Source organism: Perna viridis, chromosome 2 (genome assembly GCF_037379345.1).
Source record: "Perna viridis isolate PV_CMFRI_1.1 ecotype Kerala chromosome 2, ASM3737934v1, whole genome shotgun sequence".
Classification (NCBI taxonomy): domain Eukaryota; kingdom Metazoa; phylum Mollusca; class Bivalvia; order Mytilida; family Mytilidae; genus Perna; species Perna viridis.
Window position 1 is genome coordinate 25,024,908 of NC_142446.1, and position 17,966 is coordinate 25,042,873.

The window sequence follows — 17,966 nt, forward strand, 5'->3', positions numbered from 1 at the left end:
TAATACATCCAGTCTTAAACTACCTTTATAAACAAGTGTGGAAAACTTAAATTTCGGTAAATTCAAGGGCCATTAAACTTGAACAAAAACCAGTGGATCCAAAAGAAATGTAAACATGATCCGTAACTCATCAAGGTTGACTAACATACCAAAATTCAGCTCAATATCTGCAAATGTGAAGAAACAAATGCGGAAAACTTGGATTTTGATAAATTTTACAAAGTTCAAGGGCCATAAATCAGACAAAAAATCAACTAAGTGGAACAAAACAAACTTGATCTGTAACTCATCAAGGTTGATGCACATACCAAAAATTAGCTCAAGATCTGCAAGCAAATAAAAAATAAATGTGTGGAAAACTTAAATTTGGGTTAAGTTCAAGGGCAATAACTTGGATAATAAAAGAACTTAATCTGTAACTTCTCATAATAAGACTACATACAAAATATAAAATCTATTGGTAAAAGCATTACCAAAAAAAAGAGTGGAAAACTGGAAATTCACTGAAATTTTCTGTCCAAGGGCAGTAACTTCAATAAAAATCATTCAACCGAAACTTAAGTCGAACTTAATCTGTAACTTCTCATAGTTAGACTAGATACAAAATATAAATCAATTGGTAAAAGCATTACAAGAAAAAGTGCAGAAAACTGGAAATTCACGGAAATTTTCTAACTCCAAGGGAAATAACTTCCGTAAAAATCATTCAACCGTAACCAAAGTCAAACTTGATCTGTAACTTCACATAGTAAGACTGCATACAAAATATACAATCAATTGGTAAAAGCAGTACAAAAAAAGTGCAGAAAACTGGAAACTCACTGAAATTTTCTAAGTCTAAGGGCCTTAACTTCCATAAAAATCATAACCAAAGTCGACCATAATCTGTAACTCTTCATAATAAGGCAACATACCAAAAATAAAGTTATTTGGTAAAAGCATAACAAAATCCTGATAGCATTGGCAGTTTTTGATTCTTGTGAAAATTGTAGCATGAATAAAATTTCAAAGATTATATGATGTTAAATAAAATTGTGATCATAAATTGCATTTTAACCCTTTCAAGGCACAGGGCGAATGTATCCTGTAGGATACACGTGCGCAAGGCAAATGTATCCTTCAGGATACATAAAACACATGATTTTTTTACTTTGGTTTTTATACCATTTATCGCCCTCTTAGTTCACTCATAATGATTTAAGCTGAATTAAATATATCTAGTGATTTGTATTGTTTGCCTTCATCACCCCAAAAGCTGTTTACAAGACACGATTTTACTAAATAAAACATGGAATTTTTCTGTGCTAAAATAAGATCGGAAGTTGCATATGTCATGTGATCTTGCAAAATGGCGACGCTTTTAGAAAAAATAAATTCATAATAAACGAAGGTTTATGGCTTTAATTGTAATTAATTATGGTAAATTTGGACGAAAATTGAAGATTAGATTACAATGTTTGACTTTTTACACTGATTGATCTTATAGGTAAGTTCTTATGGGGACAATATTGACTTGAAATAGAAAATATGTTCCAGTTTGGTAATGCCCTACTAATATTTATGTTAGGTAAGTTCAGAAGTCGTCTGCTCTAGTGTTAAATACGTCTTCGGACGAATCTGAAAGTGAATTTGAAGGTTTTAGCGAATCTGATGTTGTAAATGCTTAGAGGGAGGTCTTAGCAGCGGAAGAAAGATTAAGAAATATTCTAAATGAACAGGGTATAGGTAATGATTCAGAATCAGATGAAACCCCTGAAAATAAACTTGAAAATGTACCCATTAATATCAATGAGAGAGTTGACACTGCTGATGGTTGGCATTCCAGCTTTGATATTGAAAGGGGTCTGCCCCATATATTTACACTTAGGGGAGAGTTGGAGAATAACTTGCCCCCAGACTACAATGGACCCAATAAAAGAGGCTTTAGATTATTGGGAGCTCTTTATTGATGATAGTTTTCTACAAAATCTGATAGAAAAAAACAAACAGTCATGCCAATTACCAAATAACAAACATGGCAGGTGGTAATAAAATACCATGGAGTACACCAACCCTTCCAGAAATGAAAGCTTTTCTTGGTCTAACATACCAAATGGGTATAAACCAAAAACCTAGAACTAAACTATACTGGTCTACTGATCCTGTCATATCAACTCCAATATTTTCTTCAACAATGAGCCGTGACAGATACACACAAATTTTAAGATATCTACACTTTTCTGATAATGCAGCTGAGCTAAGAGCAGGTAATCCCAACTATGTTCCATTGTTGGAAATTAGACCAGTGGTAAATCATTTAAATGACACTTTTGGTTCTCAGTACATTCCAAGGAGAAATGTCACAATTGATGAATGTGTGGTGCCCTTTAAAGGTCATACATCCCTGAAACAGTATATACCCTCCAAACCTAACAAATGGGGTGTTAAGATATGGATGCTGGCAAGTGCTGATAATAGTTATATACAGTATATTGATATATACCCAGGCAAAACTGTTAGAACTGAAGGAAGCTTAGCATCCACTGTAGTTGAGAACTGCATTGTTAATGGAAGACTAAGAGACCAGGGTCATCATGTGTATACTGATAACTTTTTTACTTCTCCCTGTCTTTTAACTGAATTGTGGGAAAAATATGGTCCTGGTGCATGTGGCACTGCACGTACAAACAGGACAGTTTTGCCGAAGGATATAATGTGTAAAAACCCCTCTAATATCAACACAAGAGGTGACTATCAATTCAGGCAAAATGGACCCACATAAGCCATAATATGGAAAGATAAAAAAGAAATGTATCAGTCATCTCCACAAAACACGATGACAGTGTAGGTCATGTAAGTCGCCTAGTCAATGGAAATGGTACATTTTCTAGAAAAGATATTGTTTGTCCTAAGGCAATTTGTTGATTATACAGCAAACATGGGAGGAGCAATATATACAGTACTACTGTTATAATCATAAAACATTGAAATGGCCAAAGAAAGTTTTCTTCCGGTTATTACATATGGTAAAAATTACATTTCCATGGTTTAAATTGGATAGAGCTGGCCAAATGTAAAGGAAATGTAAAGGAAATCTAGTGAAGGCAAAGATGCATTGTAACTTGTCAAAAAGTAATTTATTTAAGGTGAGGGATAGTTGAAATGTTGTTATCATTCAATTTTATTAACTGTTTTTTGGAGTTCATTTTGATGCATGTTGTCAGGTCACCAAATTTTAAATCTATCAAAAAGTTAATGTGCATTTACGTTCAAAAGTTATATTATCAGAGTATTTATCCTACATAACAATATACTTAAATAAAACCAATATCAGCTTAAAAAAATTATTTCCTTAACACAAGATTTTCAAAAAGTAGACACTTTAATCAATTTAAATTTTCCTGCCAAATTTACTTGGTTAAAATCACTGCTCTTCCTTTCCTGTTTATAAATGGTACAATATTAATGATAGGATGGCTAATTTGACTTACAAATGTGTTAAAATGAAAATATTTAACACATTTTATCCTTCCAGACACATTACTACAAGAAATAAATTCCCTAAATGTAAATTTATTACTAAATATCTTTCAAGGTCATAAAGGAGTCCCTCAAATCTTGAGTAGATATGAAGACTAAATCTCAATTCTATTTGCAAAAATAATAGAATATCATTGAGCTGAATAACTGCAAGAAGCATATTTACCGGTTATAAAAGAGTTATTGAATGATATAAAAGGAATTACAATTGTACTATATTTTTGTGTAGTGTTCAGAAAAAGTAAGGAAGTTCTATTGACAGACCAGGGACATAAGGTAATTTCAAGATCAAGAACCCAAATATTCCCTAAGGAATATGCATGCAAAGTTTGGTTACATTCTATCAAGTAGTTTCAGGGAAGAAGATGTTTGAAAAAGTTAAAAGATGACAACGACAGACACTTAGCGATGACCATAACTTACATGGCTTTTCAGGCAGGTGAGCTAAAAAGTGAATAAGCATAAAATTCAAACTTGAACTGAAATATCTTTCAAGATACAATTTACAATTAAGTGATAAAGCCCCTTTGAATTTATAGCCCAAAAAAATCTGCATCAAATTTATTCCAACTTATAAGTTATTATATACCTGGTCTAACTACAAAGTCTCTAGATACACAAAGCTCTGTATTTTCTTTGTCAAGGACATTAAACAGGCAAAGATAGTGTGTGCCTTCCTCAGTACACTTCTGTTCACGAATGTTTCTATGCAACTGGTCTGGACATGAAAGCTTGTATCCAAAGACTGTAACCAACATTAATCCACAGACAAAGAGATGAATCTGTAACAGTAAATATTTTCATAATCAGGACTTCAAACTTCATACAAGTGATGTAAATAAACTCTCAAAACATATTCATAACTGGTATGTCAATGATTTGTAAAAATGAAGAGTCTTATCTCTGAAAAGCTGTCTCCTTGTAATGCATACATTAAGAAGTTTTGTTTGATATAATAACGCCAACAATCAATCAATCAAACCCATCTTTTTAGACAAGATGTTTTACAAGAAGATGGGTATAAAAAAAACAATAAATTTCTAAGCATATAGTAGTCAATAGTAATATTAAACAAGTTAAGCTATTTCAAATACAAATGCTTCCAAGGGATTCCATGATAAACCTGTTAGATCAACTATCTCCCTTTTGAATCATCCAAAAGTGATTATATCCCTTCATGCATATCTTCCTATGATGCCCGATCTTCCCATAAAATTTTACCAAAATCTCTCTAGCAATCAAAGAGGATTTGCACTTACAAAGTTTTCACCAAAAAAAAACCCTTAAATTCAATTATCTCTCTTTGGGGTCCTCCAACAGCAATAATATAGGCTTTAAGAATGTGTAAATATTTTTGACAGACATTTATAGCTCAGAAAAAAAAATTAAAAAATAACTTTGTTCCTACATCCAATAAGAAATTGAAAACTTCCGGTTGCAACAAGTTTGTCCCATCAAGATTTTTAATTCATTTCTGAACATATTTCAACAAAATCAAAATATAACAAAAAGTTTAAGCTTTAAGAATATGTTAAGTAATTTTGACAGACATGAAGTAATTTTCAAGTATTTAGCATTTTGTTACCGTAAAACCTGACACATTTCACGGAACAGAATAAGTCCGTCCTGTTTAAATTTTTCCACTTTAACTGACTCAAAATGAAATAATTTTTATATCAAAATGGGTCTATGACTACAAGCTTTAAAAATAAATAAACTTTTTTTGACAGACATGACACATTTTATAAATAATGAACTTCATTCACCGACATGTCCCTCTTTTTATCACCATTTTCTTGTCCGAAAAAAGTTCGTCCTGTCAAAATTTTAGCTTTATTTTTTGACATTTTTCAATAAACTTTATATCAATTAAAAGCACTTTTACTCTTCTTTAAAATCAATTTAAATTTTTGAATTCCATTCAGTAAAACTTAAGTTATGGCCAAAACTGTATCAGAAAATGCCTGTCCTGTTTTTTCTTGTCCTGTTAGTAGAGCGATCCCTGGTCAAATACCGGTAAAAGACGGAGTACAATCCCAATCCTGGGCAATGTCTGAAAATGAGAGGGCAACTTCACTTCGCTTTTGGTGCCGTCTGAGGGCAAAGTGAATGACTCCAGGGCAACTATTTCGCGAATCGCCCAGTAGCGTGAGCCCTGTCAATATTAAAAATATGAATCTAATTTTGAATGCATACACAGATTTTAAGGGTGTAAACTGAGGTTTCACTATATCACTATTAAGTTAATTGTTTTCTAGAGAGAAGAAAAACATGCCTCTGAAAAATGAATTTTTATTTTGTCTAAATTTAATACAATATCTAATCTTTCATTGTATTAAACTTATATTTCTGATGCATCACCTTAAACACTCAGTAAATGCTTGCCAAAAGGTGAGGTAAATTTATGTGCTAAAAAAATGTTCCCATTGTAACACTTAATTGAAAAATCCTCCAAAATTATCTTATTACTTTTAATCCAAATTTCATTTTCATTTGGCTCGACAGAAATTTTCTGACCATGACCATTGCATAATTCAAAAATGGCAGAAAATTACAAAAGTCTCTAATATTCCTGTCCTTATGAAATTTTTGAATAAATATACAGTTTAAAAGTTGGTACAAATATGTGCAAGGTTCTTGTTCTAGCAATACTAAGATACCGTTGAACATCGGATATGATGGGAAGAGGGTATACAGGAAATCACATACGTGAACTTACTTAAAGAATAATATACCATTTTTGGAATGTTGAGCTGATTTGAATATGTAAGTAAACACTTCTTAACTTGACCTTCATGACAAATGATCCTCATGTGCAGGACCCTGTTCTTAGTTACAAAGAGGCAGTGGCTCCTCGTCCATGCATTCATGGACAGGTAGTCTCTTCAGGCTAATCGTTCACATATCCGGTTTGTGTCAAAAACATACAGAATCGTGACGGAATCGCCTGATTCGTCACAGTAATATTTTTTAATTCATTCGCAAATGTACGACTATTAATGTCACTGCCAACTGTGTTCACAATTAATAAACTGAACATTTTTCTGTTCGTATTATATGCTAGTTTCAGTTTGACTGCATATTTGATAGTGGAAGCAAGCCACTGTGCTTAAAAATGGATGGGTTTTATGTTGGTCAGACACAGAACAAGTCACAAAAGTTATGATGACTGGTGTCAAAGTCAATGCATCGTCTTCAAAGGATGTTTAAAAACAAGAGGCTCCGAGGAACCTGAATTGCTCACCTGGTTGAATTTTGTCTTTCAAGAGCAGTAAATTTAAATAGTTTGAAAGATATTATCTGAAAATTGTAAAAAAAACTGTCATTTTCCCCTTTCAAGGACAATAACTCTTACAAAGAATTGTCTGACAACTTTTTTCTCTGAAGACTTTTGTAGTCTTAATAATAAGGATCATTTCAGCTATAGAAGGAATTTGGCTAACCCTAATGGTTTTGGGGATACATGTATATATATGAAAAACTACTCTCTGAACCTATGTTCTATTTTTAGTAACAGCAGCCATGTTTTTTGACAGATCAAAAATCCCCACATCAGTTCTATGCTGGATACCCAAGGGGGAGGTAAAACCAGTTATTGTGAAAGTGAGAAATATGGACATTAAAATCAAAATCATGAGGCAAAAGAAGAAACTGAATAATGAAGTGAAGTTTCATGATGACATTACACAACGTAATCTGGGACTTATGGCAAGGATGAAGAAATATACAGAACTTGAGAACGTGTGGTTCTATAACTGTAACATTTATGGTAGAAAACCTGAAGGTAACAGAATCAGGTTTGACATTTTCGATAATATTGGTGAGAAAATAAGAAAGGGTAATTAGAATGTAATGTCATAACAAACATTTCATACATACAGTTGTATCTTCCATTTCATTTTTCTGTTTTATTTCAAGATAAAGCTGATAGTTACTGATTAATCAGCTGTTTTTATTACATGTGGATTTTGGAAAAGCATTTGATTCGATTGAATGGGAGTTTTTGAACAAAGCACTTAAAAGTTTCAATTTTGGTCTATCTGTTTCTAAGTGGCTGGAAATTTTCTGTTTGAAGGCCAGAAGTTGTGTTATAAAAAATGGTCATATGTCAGACTTTTCCAGTCTTGAGAGAGGCTGTCGACAAGGCGACCCCCTTCCACCTTATTTATTTATTATTGGAGTGGAATTACTTGCTATGAAGTTAAAGGCTAATAAGAATATTAAAGGCATTGATATTAAAGATAATGATACATTATTAAGTCAGTATGCTGATGACACTTTTCTTGTTCTGGATGGTAGTGAAGTTTCATTGAAAGAAACACTTGATTGTTTTGAGTCTATTTATAAGGTATCTGGTTTAAAGATGAACACTTCCAAGACAAAGGCTGTTTGGGTCGGAAATACAAAATATTCAGATCTCGTTCTTTGCCCGGATAAACATCTTCACTGGACACACTCAAATTTTAGAGTATTAGGAATTGATTTTTCTCTTGATCTTAATCGTATGTTAGATCTAAATTTTTCAAAAAAAATTGAGGAAGTATCTGCTATATTGAAGAGCTGGCAACACAGAAAACTTACATTATTGGGTAAAATTACTGTAATTAAAACTCTAGCACTGCCAAAATTAATACATCTTTTAAGTTCACTGCCTAACTTACCTCAGTCAAAGTTAACGAGTTAAATTCCCTCTTTTACAGTTTTATATGGGATGGGAAAACTGATAAGATCAAACGGACCACTTTGATTGGTGATATAGCACAAGGGGGATTGAAGATGATACACCTGCAGTCTTTTAATTATTATATTAAAGTTTGTTGGATAAAGAGACTGATTAACAATTTGGATGGGGATTGGCAAAAATTACTTTTATATCATGATCTAAAAAACTATGGCAGTGATAGAGTTTTAAACCTCCAGAAAGAAAAACTAAAAGAAATAATGGATGTATTAACAAATCCATTCTGGAAAGATGTATTTGAGAGTATGTATTTAGCAAAACCACATACAAAAGTTTGTATTAAAGAAATTTTATTGTTAGATATTCTCAATTTTGTAGATATGTGTGATTCTCCTTTTTATGTTAAATGGAAACAATATGGTGTACAATTTTGATCTAATTGATCCTCAGAACAAGAATTTTTGTACATTTCAACAAATGAAACAGAAGATTAATACAAACAATTTTGTCAAATATTATAGTCTGATCTCAAATGTTCCAAAATGTTTTAAAGATCACATAAAAGAAAATACTGCAAATGTTAGTTTAGTATCATTTAACCCTGTTGACAATTTTTTTTCAAATGATTGTTACCAGCACAAAAGTGAAGTTTATATACAATGATTTTATGGACAATGTTGTTCAGTTAACCACTGAAAAATTTTAGAAGTGGGAAGACTTACTTAGCTGTGATATTGTTAACTGGTCTAAATATTTTATTATTTTAAACAAAGCATGTAAGAATTCTTATTTACGAAATTTTCAGTTCAAATTGTTACATAGAATTATTCCAACAAATTCTTTCCTTTTCAAAATAAAATTGACAAACACAAACTTGTGTACTTTTTGTAATTCACAAGAGGAAACATTAGAGCATTTGTTCTTTGATTGTCCAGAGGTTTTTCAATTTTGGACAGCTTTTACTCAACAGCTGAGGTTATATTATGCAGATTTTGTTTTTGATAAAGAGAAAGTATTACTTGGATTTAAGTATGAAACTTTGTTCATTAATTTATTATTCATAAATGCTAAAAATTACATTTACAAGTGTAAATTAAATGAACAAAAACCAAACATTACTGATCTAAAGTATAAGATCAAGAGTTATCATTCAATGGAACTATATGTAGCAAAGAAAAATAATAAAGTTCCGGTAGTGGAAAGATTCTGGGCCCAATTGCAATACATTTTTCTTATTAATGTCTGTATCACATGTATTATAATAATTGTTATTACTGTTATCATTATTACGATTACTATTATTTTCTGTTGGTCATGATATTAAATTAAGAGCATATCAACTATCAGTAAATTTCGATTTGCTATACGTATGATAGAGTGAATGCAAGTGTGAGTGAGTCAGATTTTAATATTACATACCATATCTTATTTCTTTCAATTTTTTTCTCAGTTATATTTAAAAAAATATATAGTCAGATCGTTTACAATTATTATATCACCTTTAATCCCTGCTACACCCTAGTCAGGTGGTGATGTAAGGGTAGCTGTAAAATCCTGACTATTCAAAAATAAATAAAAGATAAAAAAAAAAGGATACAAAAGGAACATTCCTACTGAGTTTGTTTCCAATTGGTCTAGTTGTGTCAGTGGAGAAGATTTTTGAAAGAAACAACATAAATAACAGCAAAAAATGTTGAAAAAGGGCAATAACTACAACATGGCTTAACAGATTAAAATGAAAATTTGAACTCGCATAGATCTCATCATGCTGAACACTTTCACCCAGTCAGAATTTTGCTTAACCTAATGATTTTGGAGATATATGCAAAAAACTACTGTCTGACCCCTATGTTCTATTTTTAGTAACGGCGGCCATATTGTTTGACAGATCAAAAAGCCCCACATTAGTTGTACGCAAGATACCCCAAGAAACATTCCTACCAAGTTTGGTTCAAATTGGTCAAGTAGTGTTAGAGCAGAAGAGTTTTGAAAAATTGTTAATGACGACGACAGTCAACAATGACAGATGATGACGACGGTCGCCAAGTGATTGCAATAGCTCACATAGCCTTCGGCCAGATGAGCTAAAAATTAAATCTTGGTTGAAAATACAAATACCCCACGTGTTAAAAAACATATGTAACAAAAAACCAACTGTGTGAATGGATATGTTTCACATCTGCTGTCTGGAATGGCAACATTATGATTTAAAATGTCCCTGACTGAATCATGTGTTAAAACAATCCTTCTCAATGTGCAAACTTTCTTTAAAATAATTTCTCAAGTTTGTTAAATGTATATTTTGTATTAATTCAGAAAGAATTTTAATTGTTATTTGCTGCATCAGTTATGATTTATATTGTATTTGTATCATTTTGTATATACATGAATTTCTCACAATGTGGTGTGTTCGTATCACAACTCATATGTTATACTAAATTTTCCTTACGGTTCCCAAATATACTAACGAAAAAAAAGTCATGTCCCAGAAGTAACAAAAAGTGACTGTCCTTGCGGAGAAAATTCATCATTTCCTTCAATCAAACAAATAAAAAAACACAGGTTAAGATTACGTTTCAGTAAAAATAAATTCATTTTATCTGATAGTTTTCAAGTCTTTTACTAATTGTTTTGATTGTTTAAATAAGTGAATGTTATGTTTTTAAAAACTTTCTGAAACATGGGGATGTACATGTACGTATGTGTATCTCCTCTGTTACACTGTTGCTGTTGTAAAGAACCTAACCCGCCTTGGAAAAAAAATATAACTCTGATTATATTGTCAAAATCAAAGCATAGCTTTTCTAAGATAGGAAAGGCAATCATTTTCCTTTTGGAATATGTGCAGCTGTCGTCTGAATTTTGTTTACGTCACATGATTTGTGTAAAATATTCCAACCATCCTTAAAGTCAATAAAGAACTGTAATGTTTCCAATATCTGTACATGTACAGATTGATCTGACATGCCATAACTGAAATGGATGTTGCTAGAGATGTCCTTAAGGGATAAAAATGTAAAGTATTGCAAGGTGCTATAAAGTAATTGACCATTTTGAGAGCGAGGGGAAAGGGGGGAAGGGGTTGGAATTTTGGGGGTGGGGAATATGTTCAAGTTATTCATTTATTGAAAAAAACTACCCATTAATTAAAAAGACAGAATTTCAAATAGAAATACTGATTTTGTTTGCTGCTTAAATATAAATGAAAATATTGCACTTGCGAGGCAAACATTTTCAACCGGGTCGCCGCTCTTTGTAATGTCCTTTATTTTTTACGAGTCTCGCACAGACGGTATATGTATGGTAAAGCCCACAGTGCTCGCTGATTTAGGCAATGCCTACCCCATCTTTTTGAAAGAGGAGACAGAGGGTGTGTCTGGCGGTCTTCAATACTCTCTGACTGTACACAATCCCCTATGAGTATTACTTTCGAAAGTGCAAGTACAAAATGGTACACAAACAAAAGAAATCATGTATTTTCCGCTCAATATAGATTGTAAGTGTTATAGTTTGCTAAACTTACCCAACCCATATTGAATTCGGATGCTTAAATTATTATATTTGAATGGCGCGATTGACACGCCTTTTCTGGTGATGAGGGTGTCAGCCCATGGAAACAGGAGTTCGAGATTACCGGACTTTTACATGACTTTTGAACTAAAATCAGACTTCCGAACGGAATTTTGTGGAAAAACCATACTGTCACATTGGGGGGGGGTCGTCTGAATTTGAGTTTCGTGTATTCACATATGGACATATATTCCACCAAAAAGTAAGTGACACATTAAGGTGAGTACAATTGAACCTGAAAATCGTAGTTTGAGATAATTCCAAACATTCTACAAAAAAAAAACAAAATAAATTAAATTTTCTCCATTGTGTTTTTTTACCAGCAGCTTGCTACTGAACTTCGGCATATTTGTCGCTAATAATTTGTTATGTTTGATTTTTTTTCATTTTAAGCGTTACAATATGTTTTTATTACAATTTTTGGCGATAATTTTTCGTTTTTTTTATTTTTAAAGTCAACATTTGGATTGTCAAAACAAACCAACATTAATGATATGCATTCATTATTGTTTACAGTGCCGCCATGATGAAAATACAAATATTTTATTTAGCTCGAACACAGTTACCATAATGAAGAATTATGATAAATAACTTAAGTGTTTTTCATATACCATGTATTTTTTAATTATAATTTGTCTAAATCATGTGCTGTAGTCTAAGTAAATGAGTGCAGTTCAAATTACAGGAGATATAGTACACAAAAAACTTTCTTAAGCCTTATACGTGTACTGTATACATGTTCCACAGTCCATACAAACATTTTTATAGAGACATGAAGAGTTGTTGTTGCGTCAATGACTGTTGATTTTCATTTAAATGAATTTGTAACATGAATCTCCTTTTTGCCTTTGATCTTTTTATGGAATAACATAGAGACGACAAGCATGTACCAAAAGGTATGCTCTAAATTGAAGCAACCAAATAATATTGCATGAAAGGTCACATGGGCCTATATAATGCAATGAGGAAACAGCCATGAAATAACCAAAACACTAAAACCAATATTGCATGGGTAAGCTCCGCCTCTTTGGGAAAAGATTACGCCTACAAAAAAGTACACATACAAATGTCAATTTTATTAGGTTTCATATAATAAAATACAAATCTTTAAATCTCTGCAGGTTTTCTTTGCCAGACAGAGAACAAAAAATATAATGTCTACTCATTAATTTAAAGATAGAACCAAGGTAAAACAATAAAATCTTTTCACTTGCGGATCGTGTGGATAGTAGAAAAGGTATTGTTATCGACTGGTTATGGAGTTTTGAGACTTGTTATATGCCTACATATTGTAGAAAATTGTAAATATGGAAAAATAAATAGATTTTTTTACATTTGGGCCAAAAAAGGGGGTCCATGCCCCGAATAGTTGTGTTTAAAAGCCTTCAAAAAGACAATTAGCGTAAATCAGTCTAATTCAATTAAAAAATACACACCTGAGAGAGAACCATATCATCGCTTTCTACATTTTCAATGTCAAGCCAATCTGGTAGAGAGAATGCGTCTGCCATACTGCCTACTGTGCGGGTTATTAGATTTTCCCGCCAAACGTTATTTTTTTCTGCACGGACTGTCATGGGCGTGTCATTCATGTTACAAATCATTTATAGCAACGCCTTCCTCGTTAGCCAAATAAACTTCTCACGCTGCGCGTTCGAAAGTTTATTTGTCTAACTCGGAATACTATGCTATAAATATAACCTGTCTATGATACAAACTTGTTGAACATGATGAGTTGTACAATTACTTGATTATACAAACCTTATGTGGTAAAGTGGTATTTTTGGTATGTATGTATATTTATAGGTTTACTTGTGCATTTTTATTGTGTTATTTGTTATTTATTTCATATTTCAGTACAGATTATATTTGTATTGCAGTGTCATATTCAAGGTATATTTGCACTGGGAGTAGATTCGGGTAGTTCAGGTTCGCTTATGCGTGAAATTGGTCAGATGTTTTAAGTATTGAATTTTACTGGTTTGAGTTCAAATTGAAATTGTTCGGAGGGAGTCTTGTCCAAGGGAATTCAACATTCGAGCTGATCAGATGTACTAATGTTACAGGGAGAATTGTAGAATTTTGCATACTCATTCAGCATTTATTCCCAGGTTAGTTTTTCACATTCACTTTACTATAAAATGCGTCACATAAATGACATACTGTTAAAATTTGAATAAAAATATTTTCTACGACTTTATTGACACCAACCGTCGTTTAGATTGTCTTAAATGACTTGCTCATTCGTTTAGCCAAACAGCTTCTCCCTAAACAAGTCGCTTATTAGCTTAAATCATGCGTAACAAATCCTTACGGGAAAATCCCATACTAATATCCGCCATGTTGGTTTTTACGGGACGATTTGTTTACAAACGAAGTTCGTAAGTTCCCGTCGAACTCCGGTGACAATCGTCTGCTTGATTAACTTCTCGGTATTGTACGTTGTTCGCGTAAAATAAATCAGAGATATCCGAAATAACGCCGAAATGCATTCTGGGTTCTTCGGTTTTTGGACAAACCATGTAAACGTAAACAACATCTAGCAACCCGATCACTGTAAACATGGCCGACTTTTTACAATGTAAATATTGGCACCGAGAATTAAAATCTGACCGGAATTTAACGATTCAATGTGTAGGGAGAAGCCGTGTGGCTAAACGAATGAGCAAGTCATTTAAGACAATTTAAACGAGGTAGGTGTCAATAAAGTCGCAGAAAATATTTTTATTCAAATTTTAACAGTATGTTATTTATGTGACGCCGAGCATAATTATTCTAATTGTCTAGCTCTAAAATTCACGATTTATCGTAAGTATAGGAATGAGTGGCTTTGAGCAGATGTGCGATTGTGGTGAGTAACTGACGAGCACTAGTTGGTAAAAAGATTTTTAACGCAATTTATTTTAAAGAAAACCAATTGCGGTTTAAAAGTAAAAAATATCTAAATCCTGATTCACTAAAATATGTGCGAATGTACATTTTTCATTGGTAAAGTGCTAAATACCTAAACTGTACTCAACTGATGAGTTGTTTTACCGCAGCACTATTTCTGATAAAGGTATTTATGATTCGTATGTTGTACTGTAGGTATGACTGTTTGATACCTGTTTATTCCAGACGTACAAAAAGCCTTTGTACAAACTTACAAGGTATACTTTAATTGCTGTTATTTTAACAGAATAATTGTGTTTTATATTTTCTATACTTTGAACTGCGTAGTTATAAACAGCAAATCTCTCCTAAGTGAAAACAAAATTGGTTTCAGAGAAAACAGTAGAACTGCTGACCATCTATTTTCAATCAAATCCATTATTGACCACTATAAAAACAAGAAAAGAAAAGTTTTTGCTGCTTTTACTGACCTACGTAAGGCTTTTGATACCATTTGGCTTGTTGGTCTTTTTTACAAACTTGCGTCAGCAAATGTTCCTCCAAAACTATTTCAAATAATATTTTCTAAGTATCATAATACTACAAATAGAATCAAATTTTCAAATGGACTAAGTTCCACATTCAAATCAGAATGTGGTGTCAAACAAGGTGATGTTTTGAGTCCTTAATTATTTAATATTTTTTTAAATATTTTTTAAATTTTTAAATCATCTTCTTTCCTCAGAAAACACTTGGGCTTTCAAAATATTTCAAGCTACAGAAAACAATAATACTTGGACAAAGAGAATGTATTATATTATCAATAAACTTGGTTTTTCACACATAATCTATCAAAAATATAGCTTTAAACCTATTTTATCAAATATAAAACAACGAGTAACTGATCAATTTATGCAAGAGCAACATTCCCAAATCCAAAATTCAAATAAACTAACATTTTATCGAAATATACACATTGGATGCAAACGAGCAAGCTTTGTTGATATTTTACAAAAAAGATCAGAAAGATCCTCTCTTTGCAATATTAGAATCAGTAGCCATAATTTGGAAATAGAAAAAGGCCGTCATCTATCAATTCCTGCAAACGAGAGATTATGTAAAGTTTGCAACTCTGGGGAGGTTGAAGATGAATTACATTTTTTGCTAAAATGTGAAAAATACTCCAAAGTTAGAAGTCAATTTATGTCCAAATTATCAAATATCCTCAAAAAAGATATTGATTCAATTAATTACTACACACTGGAACAATGTATATTCATTGATTCGTATACTATACTAAAGATTATCACTAATTTTTTAGATATTATTTTTATGTAAAGTTTGCAACTCTGGGGAGGTTGAAGATGAATTGCATTTTTTGCTGAAATGTGAAAAATACTCCAAAGTTAGAAGTCAATTTATGTCCAAATTATCAAATATCCTCAAAAAAGATATTGATTCAATTAATTACTACACACTGAAACAATGTATATTCATTGATTCGTATACTATACTAAAGATTATCACTAATTTTTTTAGATATTATTTTTTCTATCAGAAAAAATTTTATTTCATAACAAATATCTCTTCTCATAACATTTGATAAATATTCTATTTACATGTATACCGCTACTATATATGTTACACTTTTATATATCAATTATATGGGCCTTTTCCAATTGTAATTGAGTTTGTGCCAATAAAGAATATTATTATTATTATTATAAGCAATTCATATAATGTGAATTCTGGAACAGTGCATAATTGATTTCGTAGTTTATCTGTATTTTTGAGAATCAGTGTAAAGTTAGCAAAACGTACTATATTCATTTTGCAATTTAGATACATACACTACTTACAAGATGCAAATAGCAATTTTCTTTAAATGCAGTGCCTGGTTGTTCTAAGCGAACTCTGCTATGCGCTTTAAGGTGCGAGTACTTTTATGTGTTATTAATTTATTATGGTGTACACTTTCTATATATGTAGCTTATTGTCATTACTATATTACAGGGTGTTTGTTTTTTCTTTCCTGTATGTCCGAAATTGACGGAAAGTGCTCGAACCAATAAATGTAGTTATACATTTATACATTTAACACAGAGATACCCTAAAAATGACCCAAAATGGCTTCCGGATGTCACAAACTTGACCTTTTTTGACCTCACCAAATCACAACCTAAATGTCAAATTTCTCATTTCAACACATCTACTAAAATAATTTCATTAATTCTCTTCCATTTGAGCACAAAAAGTATGAGATTCTGAAAGGAAGTGTTTCTAAAAAAAATTTGAAAAATCCCCCATTATTATAGGAACTAAGCTAAGGGCAGATAATCGTGGTCTCGTACCTTCAGATGGAGGATAGAGGCCTCAGTATCGTATTAATTTTCCCATAGACTTCTATAGTGAAGTGCATATTTTTAGGATTTTAAAAAAAAAATATGCGAATTGATTCAATAAATGTAGCATTTCTAAGGACATGTGAAAAAATCATTTACTGCAAAGAAAATAGGGTGAGTCCACGAAGATCGGACAGAAAAGTAGTCTTGAACTATAAATAGCCATTTTCCCTACTTTCACTTTCGTTTTGCACTCACCAAACCAACCTTTTCAGTGGAACATTTTTATGATATTATGTTAGATTTTCTTTTAAAAAAGTTCTTCATCTTACAGTGTGATGTTTGCTCTATTTTATAAGTCGCTGTTCATATCTTTTGACAAAACATTAGTTTGTAGAGAGGCAAAAAGAAAATGCACTATATTTTTATAGCATCCATGTTTTGGCGTACACCCGCTCAGGGATATGCAATGCAATACTGGTACCTATTACTAATAAGTATTTCAATATAATCATAAAAGTTGTTGTTTTTTCTGCTAGAGTATTCATTTTCATACTGAAAATTCAGAATATCATTGCCCTGCTTCAAACATGAGTTTTCTTTTAAATTTTTTATATAGGTACCCTATTCCAGGCATAAGACTAATATCTCAATGTTAGCCAGAAAATATTACTTGATAAAAAGCAGCTGCATTAGTCAAACTAAGCAAATTTGTGGTTTATTCTGACATGGTAGATACATGAGCTGTATTATGAGTTCCAAATCATTATTTAATCCCCACTTGTGAGTTCCATATATGGAAATATTAATATCCGATCCTCCTTTTTTTGTCTTTAACTCAAGGGAGCCTCTTGTTTAAAGTAAAGTATATGTACCGGTACAACCAACTGTTTTAAACTATAGATATGGTCATTTCAATTATAATAAATCCAGAAAAAATTATACCAATATCATAGTTTTAAAAAAATATAGCTTTTCATATG

General features: G+C 31.9%; 1 protein-coding gene across 1 annotated transcript in view; it reads right to left on the minus strand.

The window, feature by feature from the left end:
* LOC148624204 (uncharacterized) overlaps positions 1-11,833 on the minus strand; it is a 63,777-nt gene extending 51,944 nt beyond the window's left edge. The window contains exons 1-2 of the mRNA XM_088566745.1: positions 11,724-11,833; positions 4,109-4,301 (exon numbers count right to left, since the gene is read on the minus strand). The gene's annotated coding sequence lies outside the window, so the exon portion shown is untranslated. The remainder of the gene's footprint in view (positions 1-4,108; positions 4,302-11,723) is intronic.
* Between the last annotated feature and the right edge of the window lie 6,133 nt (positions 11,834-17,966).